The sequence below is a fragment of the Tyto alba genome, unplaced genomic scaffold (assembly GCF_018691265.1).
Source record: "Tyto alba isolate M040663 unplaced genomic scaffold, T.alba_DEE_v4.0 Super-Scaffold_26, whole genome shotgun sequence".
NCBI lineage: Eukaryota > Metazoa > Chordata > Aves > Strigiformes > Tytonidae > Tyto > Tyto alba.
This window is the reverse complement of record NW_024881300.1, coordinates 17,629,633-17,655,540: the sequence shown is the minus strand read 5'-3', so window position 1 is coordinate 17,655,540 and position 25,908 is coordinate 17,629,633. Positions and strand designations below refer to the sequence as shown.

Below are 25,908 nucleotides of genomic sequence, written 5' to 3'. Positions count from 1 at the left end.
TGGAGTAGCTGGTGTAAAGATTGTAGCAGTAAAACTGTCATTTTTGAAAATGGTGTTTGGGAACTTCCACAATTTATTTGCTGAATGATTAGGGAGACTGTCAAAGCATAAAATATTTGGAAGTAAACTGTCCAACGTTCAAAGCTACACGGCTTGTCGTAAGAGCAGTTACACTGCAGCTAAATCCTTGGTGATGTAAATAGCTTTCAGCTCTGTTAAACAGGGATCACTTCATAATTGTGTTTTGCCCTACCTTTTAGATAAGTGAGCCTATTGTTTTCAGTGCCAGAGCAACTACCAGTATCCACAGTGCTGCTCGTAGCATATTGCTGGTACCAGTTGTTTTCAATGCACAAAGGAGTGAATATTAACAGAAAAGAAAATGCCTAATACTTCTTCCTCTAGCTGAGAGGTATTGCTGTGCAAGGGTCAGAAAAAATACTTCTGGCTGAAGTGCAAGCAGAGCCTAGCTCAGCACGGCCGATGGCCCAAGGGAGGCGTGCCTGGCACTGACGGTACTGCGGCCTCTGCCTCAGGTTTACTGTCGGTTGTGGTAGCATCTAGTGGCACTTTCATGATCTTGGTTGAAAAAATGCAGATTGCCTTGTCTGCTGCTCTTTCCTCTGCTTTTTCCCTGTGAAGTGTATCTAAAGTAGTCACGAACATAATTAAATACTTGCAACCGTGTACATGTGCATAGGGTAGTCCGGATTAAAACACAAAGGGAGCAAATTTTACTGTGCTTTCTCCAAGAATCCAATTAAAAGAATGTGCTTTCCATCACAAAGATGCTCTCAACCCTCAAATCATACTTTATATTCCAAAGACAGATCGTTAATAGTATTTCAATCAAATTTTGATTATAATAATCCTAACCTGTTTAGTACAAGATTTGCAGAGCCTTTTATTTTTTTAACTGGATGAAAATAATAATAATGCCATCATCAAAAAATAAAAAAAAAAAAAAAGAGGATACATTTGATACTGAGGTAAACTCATTTCAGCAGAGACTGTAGACTAGGGGCAAATGTTTTCTATAAAGCCACTCTTTCTGAACACCAGTGTTTATGAAAGTCACATCCACTAAATCTGTGAGTCTTTCTCATGAATGTTTTATCTAATTCCAGCTTTGCTAGCATGTCAGAGAGTTGTGCTTTTGATAAGTTTCCAGTTGTCTGGTAGAAATCCAGTTGCTTATTCAAGGATGAAATCTGAACAAGATGGAAGATACTGCAATGAGTGGAATTACCTTTTGGCTTTGATGAGCTGGTCTGGAACTGGAGGTAGAAGAAAAAAATCTATTACATATATTTTTCCCTCTCCAGTTTTATTTATTTCCTTTCCCTCCACTCCATCCTTGCACTTTTCTCTGGGCACTTGGCAAATCCACAAGTGCCGTTAATGTTGCTCCTTGGCTGAACATTAAATGCATATTTTTGAACACAACTGCTGACTCCTCCCTATCTTGCACCTCACTGACATGCCTGGATCCTGTTGGCTCAGCGCCTGGGATTGTACATGTTCTTGGAATATCCCAAGGGAAATCCCATCAAACTTCTTCTGTTCACATGACCTAATGATTGTTTGAAAGTGCCTGGTTTTGCAGCTTCTTTCTTCTAACATCTGAGTTTTGAAGTTCCAGTGTTATATTGGACTTTGGAGAACTTTACTTTGACCCAGGTAACTTCTTTTTGCCTGGCCATGAAAAACTTCACTGGAAACTATGTGATGTCCATGTAAATACTGAGATATAGTTTGTCACTGGACAGTTATCTTAAAGACAGAATACAAACAATGAAAATACACCAACATGTAACCCACAGTCATTAAGTGTGGTACCTCCATAATAGATGCAATGCCTTGTGCAGAGTTCAAGGCTTGCATATTTAAAGACTGAGGGTTTTTATTCCCACAGAGTTAAAAAGCAAAATGTTACTGTTGTAGCTAAAGGCAATGTTATTTTTATTAATTTAAAATGTTTGTGAATAATATGAAGAGGTAGGAAAAAACCCACATGCAAACTAGTCAGTATAGGATATTTTTATCTACCATTGTAGTCTACACCACTTCTGTATTAACCATCTTAAGCAAAAATACGCCAGACCGTTTGGGCCTTAGTATAATGATGTTGTGATTTATTGCGCTCTCAGTTTCCATCCTGCAGCAATTACCAGAAGAGCTGATAATGGTCTGCAATTTGTTTTCCAGAACTGGGAGTAGCTGCCAGCAAGAGTCGCTCGCAGGGAGAGGCAGTGGCTGTTTACCTGCACTGCTCGGCCAGACCAGGGAGGACAGGTCAGTGACAATCCTCAGAGAACACACAGTGAAGCACCAACCTGTTGAACTGGTAACAGCAGTTTCGTCCAAGATGATGCAGTGGGACCCAACAGTATAAAAACTGACATGGTATTACATTTCTAGAAAATAATGTGAAACCTGACTAAAATAATGAACAATGTATCAGCCTTTCTCCCCTCCAGTTCACTCATATTGATTTAAGACATGTCCTTGATTCAAAGAATCAAGTGACACACACCCTGTTTATAAGAACTTACAGGTCTAGCTATTGGTGGAGGTTCCTTATAATGGAATTTACTGTAAGCACTTGTTACAGTTACAAGGAATCTTTATAATCCATGGAGTTAGAGATGTTTCCTGTTTTCTTGGTGACCTTGGAGTCAATGTATTGAAGCTCAACACACGTTTTTCAGAACTTGATCCTGCCCAGCTGTGACAACTGTTTATCAGCTGCCAAGAGACGAGATCCTGTGAATCTCACTGCAAAGGACAGACGTTCATCTTCAGATATAAGATGATTTCATACTTATTGAAAGCTTTTGGGTTTCCCTAACTATCAACAAGGTTAGCTTAGTTCTCTTTTATAAGAAAGGGATTGCAGGCTAGGGCAGAGTATGACTTCAGCAGTTAATCAGCTCAGGACATCAGATAATACACAAATATTTTGCAGACTGAGAAAAATCTTTCTGTCTTCTCTAATAAAAGGAAAGTTGGTCTGTATTTTGTCATTGAAGAATGAAACTGATTTTTTAAAAATACTGCATTTGACTTAGCCGGTATACTGTCCCGTCTTCTGCTAGTTCCCCTTGTATGTTTAGATTCTTTGCCCTACCTGTGTTCAGTACCTGGTATTTTGGATGAGCAGTCATATAAGTAACTGTGTGCTATTGGAGCATAATAAATACTGATTATATTTTTCTACCTTCATTAGTCTCAGTGTTTGAAGTTTTCAAATGGACTTCTGCTCTGCTTTATTTAAAGGAGAACAGTTAAATGGTTTGTCTTCCTCAAAATGTACCATATTTTTTTCTGTAAGGTGGCTGGAAAGAGAGGAAGGATTCTTATTGTCATTCCCGTTGGTGATAGTTGGAACATAAGGATCTGGATCACATCCAGTAACAAAACTAAAACCAGTCCTATGTCAAGACAATGTAACAGCCAGTGGATTGGAGATGCCCAGCATAGGTAAGTGAGGAGTCTGCATTATTGCTTCTTTCTTCTCTCTGCTTTCTTTCACACATACACTTCTGTTTGTGAGCACTCTGTCCTGCAGTCTCCAAACTCAGTGGGATTCCCACTAAGTTTTCAGCAAGAACAGGAATATCAATGACTGCAGGCGCTTTCATGTACTTTCACTATGGCTTTGGATATTCCCACCATCCTTCTCCCCATTGGCAGCAGCAACTCTTTTTTTTTTTTTTTTTTTTTTTCCAGCTCATTTTGCTCCTAAACACTTCCAAAAGGTTATACTGAAGTCACTTTTTAGTGAGTAACCAAAACAATCAGGTATTAATTGTGGCTAAGAACAAGGTCCAAAGTGTGATTCGTTATAGTTCTTCAGTTCATCTAGAGTAAATAGGAGCTTATCTGTGGGGCTGCCTAGGTTTTTACTTCAGTGGTATCTGACAACTATCGCTCAAGATCTTAGAGGAAACTTTGAACCCACTATACTAGTTTAAACAGGTTTGTGGCCTTTGGCTTTTTAATCTTTCCCTTGGTTCACTGTTAGATTTGAGTGATTGCCGAGTAGTGTAAAAGCCTGGAAATTGGATATTAATCTTGAAACTCTTCTTTAGATTCTTTTCCCAAGGAGGATGTTACACATTAAACATTGCCCATCCAGCTGGGCACAGAAGAATATTTTCCATTTTTATTTAAACTCTTATTCTCAATGGAAATGGAGGAAACTCAGTACTTTGCAAGAGTAGACACTAGAGCCACAAAGCAATATGAGGATGTCTTTATTTAAATGACTGCATGGCGTATTCTCATTAATAATATGGCTTTGCACTCATGTTAAACCTTTCCAGTAAAGGTATCAAAATGTTTTTCAATTTATAATTCACAAAGTACATACTTCTATCTTATTTTTGTGGCTTCGCAGAATAAACTGTGCTTAAGGTGGGAAAAGATCATGGTATTTAAATGCCCCAGCTGACCTAACAGAAAATATTAATCATTTGTCTATGCTATTATTTTAGTCATTATTACATTTCTACCACCCTTTTGAGGAAACAGAGATTTGAATAATGATTTCATATGGGTTTGTAATGTGGAAGAAATTTTAGTTCTGAATAGATATATATTAGTACTTCTATGTTTTCTGTGAAAGAATATGTTGGACTTGAGTAATTAATAAAAAAACCACTTCATATTGGAAATTCAGCTTGTAAGTCACATAATGCTTTGGAAAACTCTACCTTGCATGCCAACCTTTCAGTGTTTTACCCACGTAATTCCTGTTGGTTTAAGTATTCCAGCCAGTGCTCAGTTGATTTGAAACCCAGACAAATAGAACAAATTAGTAATATAAGTGGCTCTTCTCATATATGTATACATATATATATAATACCTAAGATTTTTGCCTGGTAACACTTTTTATCTTCAGCTATGGTATATGGAGAAAGTACGTAGTATAACCAGACCCTGGGTATTTAACTAGATTTCCTTTTTGCCTGTTTATTTAAGTGACAAAAAGTGGTGTTTCCATTCATCCACAGATGGATGCAGTATCAAGGGGTTTCTTGAGGACTCCAGAGGCCTTGAACTTACTCCTACTTTAAGGACATTAGCATCAATTTTTCTTTCTGAAAGATTTTAAGGACTGAAAAGAGCTCTCACTGATTCTAATACATTGAGTTTGGGCCCACGTCAGATCCTGATAATTGTTATGAGTTGGCCACACGGGAAAACCTGACGTAACTCATAACTTGGTCGAGCACACCAAAATGAAAGAGTTCAACAAGTTAACCTGTGTATCCCTTAACGGTGGTGTCTTCATCCAGTGCAGATCAGAGTAGGTCCATTACAATTAGGGTTTCTCACTTGATTTCTTGAGTCTTTGCTGATTTACCCCCCTTTTTTTTTTGTTCTAACCCTTTGGTTCTGGCAGGCTTGCAAAGAGCAAACTATATTTGCAAGTCTACTAATGTGACTGAAACTGATAATTACTATACATACTTCTGGAAGATCTATAATATAATTAGCAGCTTCTGTGAGTTGCAGGATGACAATAAGAGAAGATTTATGTGCTTTCTTTTAACTTAAGCACAGTTTACTTTGATAAATACAATTCTGAGATAAGAATAAATGCATATTGCATTGGCCAATCTTCCCTGTGACACTGGGATATGTATTACCTCTTTGCTCCAATTATCCAAAATGATGTCACTTTCCCTTTTTCTCTGCTTTGATTGCCTTTTTAAGTGTTCTCTACCACCCTTGCCAAAGGGGTGCAATTATCCCTACAGGTTAAACCTCTTGATTTTGGACGGGGAAGTTGTGTAAATGTGTTGCCAGTGTGGCGGCTCGGTGAATCAAACTTTCTGCCCTTACATAACTTCTTTCATTAGGAGTCCCACCTGATAATCTGGGGAAGCCTTGGTTGTTTGGGTAAGAAAATGAATGAAGCCAGTGAGCAAGAGAGCTCTTACTGTTCTGGTCTGCCTGGTCCCTCATCATTGCTGTGCTGCCAAAGCTTGTTGCTGCTCTGCCTCTTTCTATCTCTGATGTTCTAGCACAGGGACAGTGTCCACTCTATGTAAGTGGCAGGCTCTGGACAATCATTTACCATCTCTCTAGACTTCATTAAGCAGAAACTGGCCTAAAGTACTAGTGAATGGACTGTGCTCAGCACATTCACAGATCTTGAAACTCAAGGCAGGAGCCTAGCTGACAAGAAGTCCAGCTCTCTTATGATGTCTCAGAAGCCCAGAAAATTCTTAATTTTTAGAGGCTAGCTCCACCACAGATGAGTACACTTTCTGACACAACCTTAACAAAAAGGTCTGCAAGAAGGCCCTCACCAAAATTTCATCCCTTTCAGGCATAGTTTCCCCAGAAAGACCAATGACTTCAGTTCTTCTGATGAGGTTTGGGATTGCAGAGCTCGTTACAGAGGTGTAAACTCTGTGTTGAGGGTCTTCCTTGCTTTTTACATGTTTAATATAGTGAAGACAGATTTATTCTATTGCCTTTCAAGCCCTCTGTGCTCAGAAGGGATTAAGATTTACATCTTATACTGCCCCCTCAAAGAAGGTGGAGTGAACATCAAAACAGCCATGCAACTGAAAGTATGATTGAAGCTAATAAAAACCTGTTTTCTTGAAACATCCTTATTACTGAGTTCACTGTAGGAGGAATACTTCTGTAACCTGCCAGCCTTTAGCTCAATTGTACTGATGTTGTGTAGTTCACTGATTAGAAACAATACTAGATGCACTTATGATAAACTCTTTGTTGGACCTCTAATCTCTGCATGGCTATGCTCATTTGAAATGTGAAAGCAGACTACGTGCTGTGCAGCACTATACATCTCGATTAGGTAATAACTAAAACACGAGAGAAAAGATTAGGACAATAATAATGATGATGACGATGGTGATAAAAATAAAATGATGTAATTGGAAAATCTCTTGCTTAGTGTGAGCAATTTAGAGAAAAACTCCCAGGTCCCAAATGTTGGATTGGGAAAGAAACTCCCAGACAGCAAAACTAGAGGCATAGCTGTCATTCATTTGATAATGGAGTTGCTTTCGGTAGAAAAAGAAGGAGATGCTTCAGATTTAAAATATTGAAGTTGCTTGAAGTACAGAGTGAGTGAAATAGTGATAATGTGGAACTCTGGGTTTGACTCTTAAGAGGTGTAAGGGGAGTAAACGCTTGCTGTTTCAGCCATTTATAAAAGCATCCCTCGATTCTTCATGAGTGTTTCCCAAATGCCACAACTTTAATCCCAATTCAGAAAGAATTTAACTGTTTTTCAGAAAGGGATTAGACCTAATGAGAGCTTTTCTGCTGATTTTGATAGGAGTTTGAAAAAACCCCAAAAGATAATAAGCTCTAACCAGTATATTTTCTGGTTCGCTCTTACAGTAGTAACACTGCTCTCCCTAAAAATTGCAGGATGATCTGGGACTTCATCCAACTCATGCTGAAGTCTTTCCACTCAAATAGAATCCTTGGTGAAAAAAATTAGAGGTGATTACTCAGTAAATATACCTCATTGTCTGTTATGGGTCTTTCAGTTATTCTTGCATTTGTTCCAAAGCCTAGTACAGGATGCTTAGGAGAACTGCACAGTATTACAGGGCTTTGTTTGAATCCTGTCCTTTTTATTTTGCAGATTTTTTTTTTTTAATATAAAAAAAGGAGCAGGAAATTTATGAAAATGCAGGTCATGTCAACATAGTTCAATTTTCTCAACTTGTCATCTTGTCTCAGTTCTAACTGGAAGAGCCTGAAGAAGGCCCTATGGCCAGCTTGTCAGCTCTAATCTCCCCTTCTACTCTTAGCGGATATTTTATTAACACTTTTTAAGACTGTTTTGTATTTATTTTGCAGTCTACATGCTGAGGCAGCAGCCAGTTTGTTTCTCTTCATCTTTCTCTCTTCTTGCTCTCTGCTGCATGAGAGAGCGGTTGGCTCTTCTGCCATCAGAGTCCACAAATCACGGCAAAAGGAATTGTTGCAGTTTTCATAAATGTGGTGTTACTTGAAAATTATAGACTGCAACTGCTTATTGCAGTTCTGTGCAATGGCTGTAAATTGGGCCCTGTATCTTTCTGGTGACAGTCATTCCCGCAACAGGCCTTTTAGGAAATTGGAAGGGAAATTAAACAAGAGCAAGGGGTAGCTTTCCTTTTATCTTTGACATGCCTTCCTGAAATCCTTATCTATCATATTCAGGCAGAAATGTTACTGAAATGGTGGTGGATTTAGATGTTGTCTGTTTCTGAAGCTACAGACTACTGATCCTGCATGCTCTTTGAGGCAGATCTGTTGACAGGGTCTAGATATACATGAAATTTTATGAATGATGGACCAAGATGACATGGCACCAGTGGAATGTGTTATTTCTCCATATTCACTGTTCATTCATTTATAAATCAGGTTTCTCAAGCCCATTTAAAAGGGTTGAGCTGAACATGCTGTGGCCATAGGTGGGGAATGGTTTATGGAGAAGATTGAGTGGTCAGTAAAGGAAGGCTACTTAATGACTTCATTTCTCTTGTGCAGGAGATAAAGATAAATGAAATGAATGCTCTGTGGTCCTCTGTTGGCTATCTGGACCATGGACACAGGCAAGCCAGGAGTAAAGTCTACCTGCTTGGTTGCCCACTCCTTGCAGGATGGACATGTAGGCAAGGAGAACCCTGATTGTCTGCTCATCTTATTCACTGACCTAATTGCCCGAGCCAGTGCATAGGCTGATAGGTAGTGCACAGAAAGCTAATAAACTATAATCCCATCTTCCCATCCCGTATGAGGAAGGGAACTGCAAATACAAGGTGCGTTTCTGAGACTCAGTGCCTTCTTGAGGTGATGCATGTTACTCACCACCCTATGTGCTGGGATGTGCCCAGTCCTAATCCAGCCCTGCAGTCCTGGCCTTCCTTCAAGTTTGGTTTGATGGGAAGGGCTCCTCACCTAACTTTACCTTTCTCTTCACCACAGAACTTGCCTGAAATGAACTTTGTGTTGACACTCAGGCAGGCAAAAAGCCTCTGTCTAGAAAGGCCTTTTTATATCTGTTCTACAGAAGAAGAACACATGTTAATTCTGGCTGTGGCAGATCCTCTGAGTCCACACCTCTGACACGCCCAATATAAAAATTGTTTCAACAAGCACTTACCCTTAAGGGTAGGAGGGATGCTCAGTTTTATCACCTTACCACACCCCAGATGCCGTCCTGGTTTCCTCCAGGCCCTGTTAGAGCAACCAGGTTCTTTCCCTCTCTGTGGTAAGTAAGTGGTCTCTGTGCTGTGGTTTGTGTCACTTTGCAGTCTCTTGCTCCATAATACTCTCTACTGCAAGAAAAAGAGTCAGGTACAAAAGCACCTTCTCACACAGGTTGGAGGGAATCAGTCAGTGCTACAAATATATCAAATGATGGATTTAACACCCTTGTGCATCTCAAACCAAACCAGAAACCTGACCTGGAAACACCTGTGCCTCTCCAGCACTCCTGGTGTTAGTGCCAGTGGAACAATGCCTTACCTAAAACACAGCATGACAAGCCCTCAGACACGCCTGGTGAGAACTGGCACAGATCCATGGCTGTACTAACTGCTCTGCCAGGGCAAAGCTTTTCTCATTTGCTATGCCATGTTTAAAGGGGCATGAGCAAATTAAAAGGCGCCGTTAAAAGCACTGGTTTCCTTATGTTTGCTATTAGTATTGCTTTTGGTTATTCCAAATGATGGATCCCAAGAAACCAGATTTGCTTTTGATCCTTAATAACATATGCTTACTTTTCAATAAGACCAAACAAGGAAAACCTGTAACTCAATTTCACTTTTCTCTGTCCTTATCTGTTTTCATGTATGAGCACAGTGCTGCAATGTTCAGGCTGTAGATGATGCCAAGGAAAATTGAAGTCTAAACCGAGCAGCTGCTTTCACTGGAATTTAGAAAAACAAATACAGAAAGATTTCTGTAGCTCATTTTATTTAATTTTTAATAAATCTAAATTTTGGGTCAACTCAACCTGACAGTGTTTATCTAAAAAAACCTGAAACAGTTATGGGAATGAGAAGTGAACCTTAAATCAGAGGAGGAGGAAACTGTGATTAGCATTTGGCTAGGGAGAAGGAAAGCATCTAAAGCAAGAGGATTTTAAGGCCTTGACATGGTCCCACTGAAGTGGGTATAAATTTTATCAGTGCCTTTGAAGCAAGTAGAATCAGACTTTAAATTAGTGATTCTGTATTACTTTACAACTCTTACTCAAATCTGGCGCTTCTAGCTAACTTCAGATTTTAGCTGGAGAGCTAACTGGAGGGGTTATTTGGAGTTGCCTTAAACCTATATTCTGCTAAATGATTTACTGGATATCTAGGTACCTATAATCCTGGAATTAGACCTACTGGGATATAAATCCCTGAAGCTCACAAGCAGTTAAATAAGGACTAAAAGGAAAAAGAAAAACCCATTTAATCCTTTCCATGCTAAGGTATATAATAGCACAAAATTGGAAAAATCCATCTTCCACACTGAATAAAGAGTGATTACAAATGAAGGCAAGAACATTATCCAAAAATATTGGGAGCTGGAGAAGTACTATGGTCAAATAGCACAACAAACAATTTCTGAAAGAAAGGGAAACTACGTAAATATTCATGTATGTGTTTTAAAGGGTCTGCACTGACACTAAATAGAGCTCCTTTGTAGGCACTTTTATCAAAATTCTTAGTGAACATAATTCCATACCTTTATTGCAAAGTTTTCCTTTTTCTGTGTCAGGAGAGCATATACAAAGCTCTCATAAGGAGAGCAAAACCCTGGACTGGATTTAATAAGGCCTGCGAAACTTCTTCTGCCTTGTTTTGAACAAATATGGACTGAATTGCCTGAGGTGGAAGATTATCAGTCTGCCTCCAAAACCTAGTGTGGGCAGGAGAAGAAGTGTGCCTAAGGACTTCAGTGGCCCAAGAATCAAGCCCTGCTAGTATCCTTGTTGCTCTGTGTTTTCTACTCCAGATGCGTTGATAATACAGTTCTCATTTCAGACAGCCAAACTCAGGAACAAGATCCCCAGTTCTGGTTGGATCATGCAAGAGATGAACTGACCACATATGCTTTTCAGGGATAAATACAACTGCGTGTGAGTAATGGAGCCAGAAAAACTGATTTTGAAGAACCTTGGTGTGAGTCAGTGCTGATATAAAATACTGCACAGTGCTGAAGGAATGAGGAAAGTTTAAGCTTATAGAATGACCCTTTGCACAGCTGTTGCTGAAAGGAGGCAAACGATGTTCATTTGATAGAGTGAGTGAGGCCGCATGCACAGCAGTATCTCTTAGAACAGGGGTTATTGTATTCACTGCAGTTATCCTGTGGGAAAGGAAGTAATATGCTTCCATCCTAATTCCTGGAGTGTTCCTGGAAGAGCCAACTGATGAACTCACTGTGGTACTTTCAATACCTCATCTGGTCATTCTGAAATTGATTTCACAAATATTTCATGTGTGTCAGGTGGGCCAATGAGGAAGAGAAGAAATCTAAGAACAATTGATTCTACCCTTGTTCTGCTATATATCCTTATCACCTTAATATTGCAGAAGTCCGGTTGCATCCTGCAGTCCTGATGCTAAGTAATTAGAAGCAATTCCCTCAGTAAGGTGACTTGCATCTGAATAATGACAAATACGGCAGGATCTGGCCCTGCACTGCTATTGTATAAATGTAATTTTGTACAAATAGTCACATTCATGTACAACCAGTGGATGTATTACTTTGATCATTTAACAAAACGAGCAGAGGCAGGTAATTAATTGTGGCTAGTAAGTGTTTGCCCAGTATTCACAAGTAGGAGCCGGATCGTGGTTATTCTGCCTCTGGGACCATCTTTGCATAATTTCCTTTGTTTGGTAACACAATGCACATTCCAGATGCTGGGGAAGAGTCATATAATCCCTTTATGGTGAAACCTGTGTGTTTACTAATACCCACGTACAGTTTGTGTGAATGCATTTGTGGCCAGTTTCTGCCCACTGACCTGGGTTGTGTATCCATGCAGGAGGAGCAGTGGGCACCTGCCCATTTCGGGAGGCAGTAACAAGCCTTGGCCAAATGCAGTATGATAAAATCATATGCTTCCCAAACTGCTCCAAATCTCAAGGCAATTTCATGTGTTTTGCCCTTCAACAGATGATTTATGTTAGTGAGTTGTGGAGTCAGCATTTCCCTTGATAAATTTTATTCTACAATAGACATTGAAATGGGGAAGTTACTGGGTTCATAGACCCAAGTTTCTCATGCACCACGCTACAAGGTGCGCGTCCTACGCTGGCGCCTTAGCGTTACTCATTAGAGACTGGCTATTCTGAGCCTGGAGGATATGCACCAAAGCCACCGCTGACTCCAGCCCTTCTGAAACTTGCTGATAGGTAAAAAAGAGCTTCCTTTGAGTGTTGGTTTTTGTTTGTTTGTTTGTTTGTTTGTTTGTTTTTTCTTGGAGATGCACATTTGAAGTGCTCCTCCAACAAATACCAATGAGAGCAAAAGCAGATAAATGTTAAGCTTCCTTTGCATTCCACAAGAGGTCCCAGCTGGTCTTTCTCTTCCAGCAGCAACCCTGGGGCAGAAGGCAATGCTTTTTATTTCCTCGCACAGTATGCAAAACAAAACCTTAATAAGTCTTGACATAGCTGTTCTTCTCCATGTGTAGTTCAGAGGGTTTTCCCTTAAAAATCACCCTGGATACAGGGTGGCCTAAGACTTTCTAAGCGCTTTGGCTGAAATTCTATTCAAAGTTTTATCACAGGGCTTTGCATGTGGATGAATTTCAAACATAGTTTCTATTTCACCTATATTGCTGATATTTAAGTCCAGCAAGAACCATTATAATCATCTTGGCTGACTCTCATAAGCCAGAGGATTTTCCTTAGTGATTCCTGTATTGAGCTTGTGGTAGAGCTTGAGCACATAGTTTAGAAATACATTCAACCTTGATTTAAAAACTCAAGTGACAGGGAGGGAGTTTGTCATGGCTAGGTTACTACCCGTCCTGGCTTGTTCTTGCAGATCAATTATCTGACTTACAGAATTTAGGCTGTACAAGAAAAGGAAGAAAAATGTAGTGGTGTCTCCCTCCACAACTCCTGTATTACCTCAGATGAGACCAAGAATTGCATATATTGAGATATATTTTTTTAAAAATCAGTGCATGAATATTTTCAGAATTTCAAAGACATAGCACACTGAAACAAGACACCCTGCAAGCTGGAGGTTTTTCTTTCAAATATTTGTATTGAAGTTCCTATATGTTACAAAACCCATACTTTTTCTGGCAGTTGAAGTGTTTATTTATATACTTGGAGGCTTGTTTCTAGGAAATAGTGAAGTTCAAAAAAATTGATGCTGTTTAGCAAGCCAACACAGAACTAAAAGTTGACAATTTGCTTTCAAAGAAAAAAAAAGTGTAGATTGCATGTGCTGAAAAAGTGTCTTAACTATGTTGGTTGTGCTGCAGTCAACCTCTGCCTAATTAGACCTGTAGCCTTGTTATCCAGTCAAACCCTTGTGAGCTTGTCATTCTGAAAGTTTTGTTGAGGCCATTGTGCTCATTTCTGTGCAGATAAATGGGGCCCCAATATTCAGATTTCATACCTCACCTTGCGCTTGTTTGCTCATTATGTAAACACATGGCACGAGCTGTAGAGCACTGGTCTCAACCTTTGCTGGCCCCTGGGCAATAGTGTTTTGGCAAGTAGCAAGCTGCAGGCAACATCACCTTTTGCCTTCCTTGATAACTTGGACCATTGTGGAAGGTTTCCTTTGGTTGCAGGGCACGCTGAAGGGCTCACTGGGCACTATGCTGGCTCTGAGCCCTGAGAGCAAGGCTGTGCTCTCACTACTAGTCATCTTTCAGCTGTACAAACAGGGGGCAGGGTACCAAAATGTTATGTAAGCTTAGACAAGTCCAGGTAAAGGTCCTGGTGATAATGAAATAAAGGTTTCCTGTAGCAGCAATCACACTCTTTAATTATTTGGGGTTTTTTTCTTACTTTGTAAATATCTTAATCAAAGTTCAGAAGGGAAGCCTATACTAACAAGTATGGGGAAGAAAACCTTATCAACTGGAGCCTCAGTTAATATTTGCCCATTTATTTAAGACTTTGCTTGTGGATGAGAAGAACAATTGCGTGAATAGTAATTGATTAGCCATTAATATCTGTAACAGCTGTTAAGCCACTGTAAACTTGTAAATGGAATAACTGGTATAAAACTGGCTGAGTGCCGTTTGACTTTAGCAAACCTTAAGGAACCACCAGAAGGTGGTCAGGAGCACAAGAGTGGTTTTCTGCGGGTGCTGCTACTGAATCTGTATGACATGCAGAGCCCTTAAAATGGAAGCCAAGTAGCAAGAGGTTTCCAAAATTTCCTCTGTATCAAATCATGGAAATCATAAAAAATTTGTGATTACAGGAAATGTTCTGAAAAAAATTACCATCCTGATTTTTGACTGGATCAATTGTAATGATTTCTCTGGGAATTTTCAGCCTCTCCTCTGATTTTTTTAGGCCAATTTTTATTAAATGAAAAGGTACTTCCTTCTGAAAAATGCAAGATCTTTGAACTACCCAAACTTGAACTGAATTTAAGTGTCTTGGTGTTTCATTGGCAAGAAATAAAAGAAAAAAAATTACTTCCTTTGAAGGTTTATCCATTACCTAAACATCCAATATTTCAATATCTAGCTGATATTGGGACTGTAATGTTTCTGTATCTATAATAAGGAGTATTTGACATGTTATGTAGGATACTCACCTTTAAAATGTTGTCATTTACTAGTACAGGTGTTCCCCATGCTTATATTAGAGAATATCTGAATCACCACATGATGCTAATTAATTTTTAATGATTTTTAAATGTCAATATAGTACATACGTACATATGTATGCAAAGAAGTCTCTAGGACAAAAAAAACATATTAACTATAGCTGACTGGTAAAAGTGAGAAGAATAGTCTTCATGTGTTAAAAAAAAAAGAAATCAGAGGGAGAAAACCCTCTCCTCTGTATTTAATTTCAGGTTTGATGTATGTCTTAGACTAGGTAGGAACAAGATTTTGTTGCCTCTGAAAATGCTCTCTGCTGGCAATAGGTAACCTTATCCTCAAGTTCCACAACAAAAGTCCCACTGACACTCCTGGGAATGTGATTCTACCCAGTGTGTGTTGGTCTGTGAGATACACAGTGCAGCTCTTCTGCAGGTGTGATCCTCTCCAACCCATTCAAATGACAATAAGTGAGAACTTTCTCAAGGCTCCAATTATTTCCATCTGGTAAAGGAAGGATGCACTTGACACAGGTGTCTTCTGGCCTTTTCAACTCTAAATGGCCAATTTCCAACTGGCTCAGTGGTGGGACTATTCAAGCAGGAAAGAGAAACATCCCTTCGTGCACACTTCCCTTCACGGCTAACCTTCATGCCGTGAAGAACCTGTCTGAGATAGTTCGACATGCTTCTGATTTAATTATTTAACTGGAGAAAAAGCTTGATGAGGATATGTGTTGCCCATTTTATCTTGAACAGCCTGGAAGAGCTGGCTATCATTTGCACTAAACTCTGAAATCAGTAGTCCCAGAGCAATGACCTCCATTTTTCACTTTTAAGCTGAAAAAAACCCTAGCATGCTCTAGTTTTGCTTCTCAATTTTTGCCATTTCATTTATTTTTTTCCTAATAGGGACAAACCTTAAGCGCAGGTGGCTGCTGTGGTTCTTTGTTTCTGCTGATAGCTATTGACCTGCCAACTGGCTATTCTCTTGGTAATAGTAAACAGGTTCCTAATGGTTAAACTTCCTTCCATTTAAATTCTGTAGTCCAAAAATAATGTAGTATTTTATTAGCCAGGGAACATATTATTAAACACATACATCATTCTTACCAGACTTTACCTCTGTAAACCTAAGTAGTTTTAAGTCAATATTTTAGATTTTGTTTTTTCTTTTAAAAATTTTGGGGTAAGACTCCAAACAATGGAAATTAAAATGTGAATTGAGTGATTGGTATGGAAGTAGGAGGCTTGGGAGCTAGAAACTTACAGTTTTGACAGTGTGTTTGAAACTACATGAGAAAGAATATCTGACAAGTAACAGACTCCTTGCTGGCTATGATAGACTCAGAAGTCAATAGTTGATTTCAAGGGGTATATTTCTCTGGATTATCTTGTTTTATAGGAGTTATGACACCTAGATTTTTTTTTTTTTTTTTTTTTTTTTGCTATTTACATTAGTTGTTTAAATTGTAAAAATCCATCATACTTTCTCAACTATTATAAGAAAGACAAGATCTTCCTGGCATCAGCTAGATGACCCCTTGAGTTAACTGATTGTGAAAGTATCAGAGCTTTCATATGTTAAGATGATCCGAGCAAGACCCCTTCTGGTATAGCCAAACCATATGGAATTTATATCTCAGTCAGGACTTGGGAGAACAGTGTTATTTACTCCAGGATATGGTAATGCTCTCCTTGACTTTCTGAATCTTTGTGAATGAGTGTTAATGCTCATGGAGTTGACAGACTGCTATCACAGGCTCGGCCGAAGTACAATCCAGCAGGCTCTGGTCAAGCTCTTGCACACGCTGCTCTGCCAAAGGACTTCAGCCTTCACCTACAACACCCTTGTTTTTCCATTACTAAGACTTTCCTAAACATACAGAGCCAAAGAGACATATTAACACATATATGCATGCCAGAAGGCACAGTATGTCTCTGTGACCAGGAAGCACACTCGTTATTTAACAATGGATAGAGCTATCCGCGTTTGTTTTTCATCTGACTTAATCTTAGCCACCTTAGTTAATATAATTTAGGTCACCTAATATATTATTTAAGTGAACTGTAGCTGGCCAGAGCATCCAAATTTCCTTTTCCCACAATAATGGGAAAAGAGACGTTACTTTTCCTCTTGTTGCCTCATTTGAATGTCACACGGGTACGATCCTGTTCTATTGTGCCTTTTAGAAATGTCTGTGGGTTCAGCATCAGTGGCCCCACTCTTCTGGACATTCCTTTGCATGGCTAAAAATCCATGTATTATTACAATCAGTCACTTTTACCATCAACATGGCTGCTGCTTCTCTTCAGTGAAAGTATCATTCCCTTTGTTTTTCAAAATATATCCCTACTCTGCCTTGATGGAGATGTATTTTTCTACCTTTCTACCTAACAACAACAACAACAAAAAAAATCAAAATGGGATTTTCTGTACTGTTCAGTTCTTGAAACAATCTGTGGCCATGAGTGGGTAGTCTTTTGTTTCTTAATGGAGAAGAAGGCTCAAAGAGAGGTAGTGAATTAAATGACACAAAGATCAAGTGGCCTAATCTAGAAATGAGGTCTGGGCCAAAATGTGGTTGTGTTGTTGTTTTTTTTTCCTTTGGTAATTTTTAATGACAGAAAGTTGCTTATTCTTAAATCTTCCATTTTTTTCTGAAAAAAAAAATGTGTTTGGAAGTTGTTATTTTTAAAGTGTTTTTCAAAACCCCAATTTTTTAATAATTTGCGATATATAGTCCTGTTCCCACCCCAAACCATATAAAATTGAAAAAGTGTATTTCTGTTTTTTCAATATAAGTCCAAACTTTTCAGGCCACATGAGCCCTTCTTGTGAGTAATGAAAGCCAAACCCATTGGGGAGAAGAGAGAAAACATGGACATAATTGGTTCAAGGATGGGGGAGCAGCGCCAGAGAAGGGGACTACTCCAGAAACCTTACTTTTGCTAAGTGTCCCTATAGCAGGGCTGTTCCTCCTGAAGCCATCCATCAGATACCGCTGTTTTTCACTGCTCCTCTTGCAGGGGTCATGGTGGGAGAGTCCCTCACAGCTGACTTGAGGAAAGTAAACAGAGTGTTGAGTTGCATGGTTTCCACCTTAAAACTCTGCGTGGAATTTGGGAGCTCTGTGGGGCACCCAGCACTGCTTGTTAGCCTGTCCTTACATCTTAGCAGCAGCCTGGCCAAACCTCTGCTCTTTGTGCCTCTGCTATGCCCCAAACACCACAGGCACAAATAATTTTGGGTAAGTCTGTACTGAAGTTTGATTTAATAAATCCCCTCTAATAAGTGCAACAAAGGAACAGAAAAGATCCCTTTAGTGGCTGAGCCAGCTTAAATGAGCAGAATGCTTTATAATTAACAATCCAGTGGTTCACTTCACATGCTTGGTTTTATAAAGAGCAATGTGAAAAATACTTTTAAAGCATTTAGAGAAATCTTTGTTTTAAAGGAGTATAGAAATGGTGTTATATCCACTGACCACCACCACTGATCATAAGGCCATACAGCTCTAGGTCACTCTCACAAAATGGTTGCCAATATTTTCTCAGCAAACTCTCTATCGATTGCATAAATACAGTACAGTACCCATGAGGTAGTGTTGACCTGTCACATAGTAAAGATGTGGCAAGCCCCATAATTCATTACCAGTTGGAAATAGAACATCATTGGAGAGATAAGGATAACAATGACTTTCCATCCAATGATAAATTACTAGCAGCTGCATTATTTTCCCTCACTTATATATGGCTCTCTTTATTGAATTTAGCTTGAGATAAATAAATGATCTGCCAGGAGCCTGGTTAATATTACTTCTCTGGGACCCATTTCAGGCCCAACTAGGCTTTTGCTGATAATATCTTTAAGCTTTTCAGTAGGGAGAGACATAACATTTGTTTCTGACAAGAACCCTATGTCGCCTTATCTGTTTCATTTGAGAGGCCGTCGACCTCAGCTTCTTTAGTTAAAATGAGAGCTTTACTGTAGAGGCTAAGTTCTTGAACTTGACTCTCTTCTTACAATGAGATTATATGTCCTGGTTGTAAATTTGAAGCCACACATGATATACAGTTATTCTTAGCATTTCCTGTTGATCACAGGGTGGTATTGATTGCCACTGCTTTTGAATCTTTCTCCTATTGGTTTGAAAAGGAATTCTATCTTTTATATATTATTATTTTTCATCCCACGATAATCTGTGAGAGCACCAGTGCACTATTATATTTAACTTCATGCACAGAAAAGACAGCTTAGCAAACACATGCCCTCTTGGTTAAAAAATAAAAGGCCAGTCTAGGAACAAAAGATTAACTCTTTCTGTGAGTCAAGATGCCAAGGAAGGCACTTGAACTCCCAAAATTCTTTTTATTACTGTTAATAATTTATGTGCTGCTTCAGTGATTCTGGCATTTGCAGATATTGTTGGAAGAGATGAGGCAGGGAAGGGATGGAGCAGAGGTGTGAGGCAGCAGGCGTAATCAGCCTGTACTGCACTCCTACAGTAACTGTTTGGATACATCGAATGTGGTATTTTTGTTATTTCTGGGAAGCCCTATCATCAGGTTATAGATTAAAATCAGACAGTTGCCATTTTTCATACAGTGTGAATTAGAGGAAATTAAACCCAACCACTTCTGATAAATCCGCTGATAAATAAACTAGCTGGTGGTGTTAAATATAAGTCCAGCCACAGTTTGATTCACGTTACAAAGAGAACAAAGAACAAGTTCTGTCTATTTTGCCACTCCATCATCATTATTGTTATTTATACTATAGTAACGCCTGAAGGCTCCAGCTGAGTTTGGAGCCCCCATCTGCTAAATGTATGATCAGACTTGCCTTGAAGAGTTTGCAATAGGAATAAGACAGAAAGAAAAGGAAAGGAACCTTCCTGTTCCTTTTACTTTACAGTTAGGAAACTGAGGCACAAAGAAGGAAAGCAGTTTGCTCAAGGCAGTAAGGGAAATCGTCGGCAAGGTTGGCAACTCCCAAGAGATCATCTGAGTTTCTGCGAAGTGCCTTGATGTAAGATCATTTTCTACAGGTTTTTTTGGGGGGGTCACCTGTCTCCTTTGTGCTTTCCCACTAGGCAAAAGTTAGAAGATAAAATAGGAATATGAAAATAAATCTCTTTTATCTGATGTTAGAAGAATTTGTGGTTAGGAGAAAAGGCACACCCTAAATAGCATCTTGCATAGATTTGTGTAAGAGAAGATATAATCTGTATGCATATTAATTTTAATTTGAAAAATGTCTTGTCTTGAAATGAAATAAGGAAAATTTGCCTTTTTATATAATAGAAGTAGTTTTGGCATGTACTGGCCATTTCCCATGTCAGATCAGAAGATAAAAAAATCTTGCGCAATGCTCCTAAAAGGCAGAAAGAATAATATTTATTAAATCAGAAAAATACGATAGTCATGTGACATGCAATCTGTGTCAGCCAGAACTCTTTCTTGTTTATCTTGAGAGACTGACAGGATCTTCTCACCAATAATTATTAGCCAAACTCTTCAGAAATTAATTTCACATACAATCACAAACACAGCCAGCAGGGGGAAAAAAAAAAAAAAAAAAGGATGGCGGATATCAAATAAATTATTTGCTGCCAACGAATGATAATGCATTTTCCATTTCTGCCATGCTGCCATTCTAATGTGTCCCCGAGTACCCTGAAAGTATCAGGATGAGATTCACACACTCACACAAAGCCCAATTAAAGAGGCTTCACACAGAGCTTTCCACAGAAGACTGAATTAACTCTTGTGCCCTTGTGTATACATGATGTGTGTGCAAAGGGAGGGAAGGAGGACTGCAGCAGGACGTTTACGTTATGGTAGTCCCCAGAATGAGCTGGGACAACGTTTCCAGGGTTTTCTGACCACAGATATCAGTAGTTTTGTCACCAGATTACTTTACTCACCAGATCTTCTATGTGATGTCCTATTTGGGCCTGGAGGTGTAGGTATTGCTTCTTGGAGGGGTCACTTTAAGTCATCAGACACCCCTCACTTCTGGCCCAGCTGTGTCATTGCAGCAGGAAATGATGATACATATCACTGGAAAAGTTTGCTCGGGTGAATCATTCTCACTAAGATCCCCGTGCAGTCGTGGGTAAAGGCAGCGTCTCCATTTTGTGAGCCTGGAAACCAGAATGCTGAAGTGACTTGGCCAACAGCTAGGGAGGCTCAACTGGGAATAAAACCCTTTTGGACTTCATTAATAGAACAAATAGAACACCCTTCCTTACTAAGAAGTGACTGCTTTTTCCTATAGTATGGGCAGTGACTCTATTACCAGCCATGTGGTATTCATCTGTTGCTCTGTACTTTGTTCACTCTGCCATGGAGGACTCTTGATCCATATTGCCTTTTCCACAGAATTGGTTTTCCTACACAAACCATGTCTGTTACATAAAGTGATTTCTTCATCTACTGTGAAACTACCAGAGAATTTAATCTTTAGTGTGCTGCTGAGAGGTTTTACAGCATTGCTGTCAGTACATCCTCGACAAGGATCTTTGCAAACTTTGGCAGAGGAAGTGTATCTTCCATATCTAACTCTAAATCTAGTTTGGTTCAGTTGAACCACAGACTCCTTTTTTGACACTTTTTTGTCACCTCAACTCTGTCTACCTGTGTGCAGGAACACTGCAGTAACTTCCCTGCTAATCATCAGATGTCATCTTTACGGGCAATTAGACCCACGCTTACGCTTGTCTTTGGTGATGATTATTCTCCCTCCTGTTGGAGTTACCACCTTTACAGCCGATCTCCAGTAACATCACACCAGTGCTCCACAGTTCCCTTCAGTGTAAGGTGTGCAGATTTAACCAGTCTTCAGTGGTGGTTCAAGAAGAGTGGTGTGGTGTTAGTCATTTGGAGTGTTATTCACAGGGGCCTGGGCCAAGGCCAGCAACTCAATTCACTTTATTGGCTGAGCAAGAAAAGTGCCACTGATGTTGACCTTGTCATAAATTCACAGCCCCTGTCCCTATGCCACCAGCTGGCCAGACCAGCCTTTTCAAGACTGATTGTATCTGCATTCTGGTTGCTAAAATTGTTTGGGGTTTTGTTATTTCAACTCTGTGGTCTCAGAGGAGCAAATTCCTCAATAATTTTGCTTTCTCATCGGCCAAAGGCGCCACTCTGTGCTATGCACTAACAAGGCTGGAGAACAAGGCAGTCTTTAAATGAAAAAGCCCTGCCTTTTCCTCCTTACCTTCATACAAGCTAAACAAGACTTCTTGCTTCTGTCATTCATCCTATTAAGAAAACCCCAGACTGCCAAGTGCAACCTCATTTGCCAGTTTCCAGGGGATGGCAAGCATTTATACCTGAATCATAAACCCCGAAGGAAGGGCCTTATCTGATGTGGTACACCAGGCTTAATGGGCTGGTATATGCAGCTGCATCACCTTGGGTAAGAACTTCATCAGAGCCTCTTATAAATAGCATGCCTGATGTTACACGCATTACGCCGAAGGACACAGGTGTTTATATTTACAGACTTAGTACGTAACTGCTTTAAGTGGTTCTTTGGTGGTAGGATCTAATTGAGCAATATTCTAAACTGGCTGGATTCAGTTTGAAATTCCAGGTCTGCAGCAAGATTTTGGATCAAATGCAGTTTGACCAGTTATTGCTGTCTCTTAGCCTTACTTGTATGATGGAGATGTATTAACGTGTTGATGGCGTAAGAGTGAGGGAAGACTTTCTTCACTTGCAGCTATTACTGCTGAACAAGTTGTTCTGATGATTTACCCAGAAAGCCCTAAGTGTCCTTATAAATGTAAAATTTCCATTTTTTTTTTTTTCCTTGAGCAGATGGAAGACTTAGATGGAAAGGAATAAAAACATAATTTGCCCAAGCCCTCAATTAATCATAATCAAGTTTGTGCATGTTATACTCTACAAGGGTAACAACAATGAAACACAGGGAGAAAAGGATGCTTTCCTCAGGCAATTCTGAAGACATAAAAGCAATAAAGAAGCATACTTCAAAATAATGTGGAGATATATGACTGCACTAAATAAAAATGCTTCTTTAACGTACTGTAAAAATAAAGATGTTTAGTTAGATTTATCATTCTTTTTACAAATGCAAATTCATCCCCTGGACTATGCCATTGACTCTGAAAGCATACAAGGGATGGTTGGTGTGCCCTATTTTCTGTAATTGCTTAAATGTTGTTTAATTTGATAAAAAGCTAACTAGATTATTCCTTCTTTTTACTCAAAGGTAATATATGGGACACTTTGATCCTGCAGATACAGATTTTTGACTTTTACATTGTATTTAAGCCATCTTTTATTTGTGTATAGTGAGAGGAATGGTTTGCTTATTAGTTTGAATAAGTCACATACAAAACTGTGAAAATACATTTTTTAAGCCAGTTTTGCAAATAGCAATACACATTAATTGAAAGCAAACCCACTCCCCAAATCCTCACTTGATTGACTTGGGAGCTTTTAAACCTGGTGAGATTCATTTCTGCAGCCTCATTCAATCATTGCAATGAGCAAATGAAACAATTGTTTTATTTGTAAGAGGAGATTATCCCTTGAAGGCAGATAGAAGGATACTGCCTACAGAACCCCATTTGCAGGCACAAAGAGCGCTTAGTCAATTTTTGGCAGTGATACTGAAGCTATTAGTTTTGAATATGAGTTCACTGATGTTCAGTGCTGTAGATTTCCAGTTAGTTCATGAAGGGCCTTTAAAATTACACACAGAGCTTCATTAATTGCCTCAGAAAAAAGCAACAAATATCAGGCCCTTAAAGTGTATGTGCACAGAATGGCCATTGATTTCAATGAATATTCCCCACTGGAGGACTGATCCTATGTCCTGGGAAGGCAGTCACAGTTTTTCCAGTAGTTGCAGCAGGCACTGCCTCAAAGTACAAGGACTTTTGCAGGATCAGGCCCCATTAGCTGCTATCTGGCTGGCTGGCTATTTATCCATCTACTTAACTAATTGTCTGTATACATGCTTCATATACACACATACATGCATATATATATAATTCTGATTCAGTTTGTTAAAAGTGTAACAGCTATTGTTTTAACTCAAATTGTTGATCAGTACAAGATGCCAAAGACAGGGTCTTTCAAAAGAAGGAAATAGAAATCCAGCTTTGTGGTCTCGAAGCTTTTTTTTTTGTCCTTTCTTCATTTGATAGTGCAGTGCCTGAACATTTGTTCAACAATTAACTATCCATAAAGGAGAATTTCCTATGCCTTCCCTGCAAACAGCACAACCCCATGTGATCCCTGATCACAACAAATTGATTTATTTAAACAAAAATAATGATCTTCTTTCCTTTCTCCAGCTCCAGCAGCAAAATCCCGTGTAACCCTGATCAGCAAATTGATATACCTATCTTCTTTTGCCCTCCTTTCTCGAACCCAAACAATACCACCCTGATCCCCAAGTAATAAGAAAATGATTTATGCAAACAAAAATAATTATCTTTCTTTGCTGTCCACCCTCTAACTGTATAATCTCAGCAGCTCCTTGTTTAACAAATTGATTTATTTAAATTAAACAAATGGTGATCTCCTTTTGACCTCCATAGAGCACCTCTGTGGCAGACTCCTACCACCACCACCACCTTACCCATATGCTTAGAAGTATGTATTTTAAAATATAACAGCATTTCTAACTAACCTTGAAACTTTGTGATTACTTTAATAAAAGCTCATGGAAGCTCTGTTACTGTGCCATGAAATTAAGATGCATCTCCTATGAAAAATAATAAAATAAGTTAAATGTACCTTCCACTGTATTTTTTATGGCAGGGACAGTTATTCATTTAATTTCCTAGGAGGAACTCTCCAGAGGGTGGCTGTATATCGTTTCTCCACACCCACTTATCCCACTGTGCTGCTCATAAGGTTCTTTGCAGACAGAGCTTTGGCAAACTCAGTGCACAAATATGGGCTACACCACCTCACCTAAAACACTGACAGAGCCATCTAGTGCCAGCCTGCTCTGTGCCGAACGCCAGCAGCAGCTGATGAATGAGATCACGAACTCCAGGGGTGTCATCCATTACGTCTTAAGGATCTGTCAAACCACAATTTGTATCGTAAGGACTCTGGGCCTGTCACTGGCAAAACTTTCATATGCAAGAAGAGAGGCAGGGTCCTGCTTAAGGACCATTGACACGATCTTTTCATAAAAACTTTCCAGGTTAGATAGTCCTGAAGGTATATAAATACATATATATGTACGTGTGTGTGTGTATTTTTTACTGTGCTAGTTTTATTTAAGATTGTATTTTCTGTGCTGTCCAACCAGTATCTCTGTTTTGTGCAGCTGATACTTAAACAGTCATTTTAGCATTATACAGAATTAGATAATTATATGTGCTATAAGCAAAAGTGCAAATAGTCCCAGTTAACACCTAATCATATATCTGTTGTGAAATGCTGGTGAAGGAGCCAATAGATATGACTGTTAATGACTGTTACTTTGCTATTAGCTCTGGTTCTTTGGAGGCGAGTACGGACTGCAGCTGGAATTTGGCACAGATGGAAGAGGGATTAAGTGATAGTGGGAGCCTAAGTGTATTGTATATAGAAACATTCTTTCCTCAACCAGTTTCTGTGGTGTCATAGTCTGAGCAGGACATTGGTGTTAACCAGTCTTCCAAATTTTTAAATACTCTGTTTTTTTACAGTTCATTCACATTATGTGTCTGCTTTGGTTTGAGACCCACTTGTGTTCTCTGACAGAAGACAGTGACATGACATGAATGGTAGCGCAAGGCTCTTAGAGTTAAATTCAATAATTGATTCTCCTGGATGGATTGTGACTCCCCAATGGTTGCAAAGAGAGGTGAGAATGATTGTACAGCATCACAAACTTTAGTTCCTTCCAAAGCGAGAAAGTTTTCACTCCCTTGAATCCTTCCCCCTCAAGGTCTAGCACTCTGTGACTCTCTGGAAATGCATAGGAAAATCATTACAAGGGATTGTTTTTATTAACAAATAATTTTCTTATTTATTTTTCAGTAATTTTAAGTGTGTTTTGTAATGTTGAACACTAAATTGGGAATCACCATGTGAAAAACCTGTTTGTATCCATTTATATGA

The 25,908-nt window shown here is 39.2% G+C and overlaps 1 long non-coding RNA gene across 1 annotated transcript in view; it reads left to right on the top strand.

The window, feature by feature from the left end:
- The first annotated feature begins 2,205 nt into the window (after positions 1-2,205).
- LOC116961091 overlaps positions 2,206-25,908 on the top strand; it is a 34,444-nt gene continuing 10,741 nt past the window's right edge. Inside the window, exons 1-2 of the long non-coding RNA XR_004406764.2 lie at positions 2,206-2,295; positions 3,335-3,483. This is a non-coding gene — a long non-coding RNA (uncharacterized LOC116961091). The remainder of the gene's footprint in view (positions 2,296-3,334; positions 3,484-25,908) is intronic.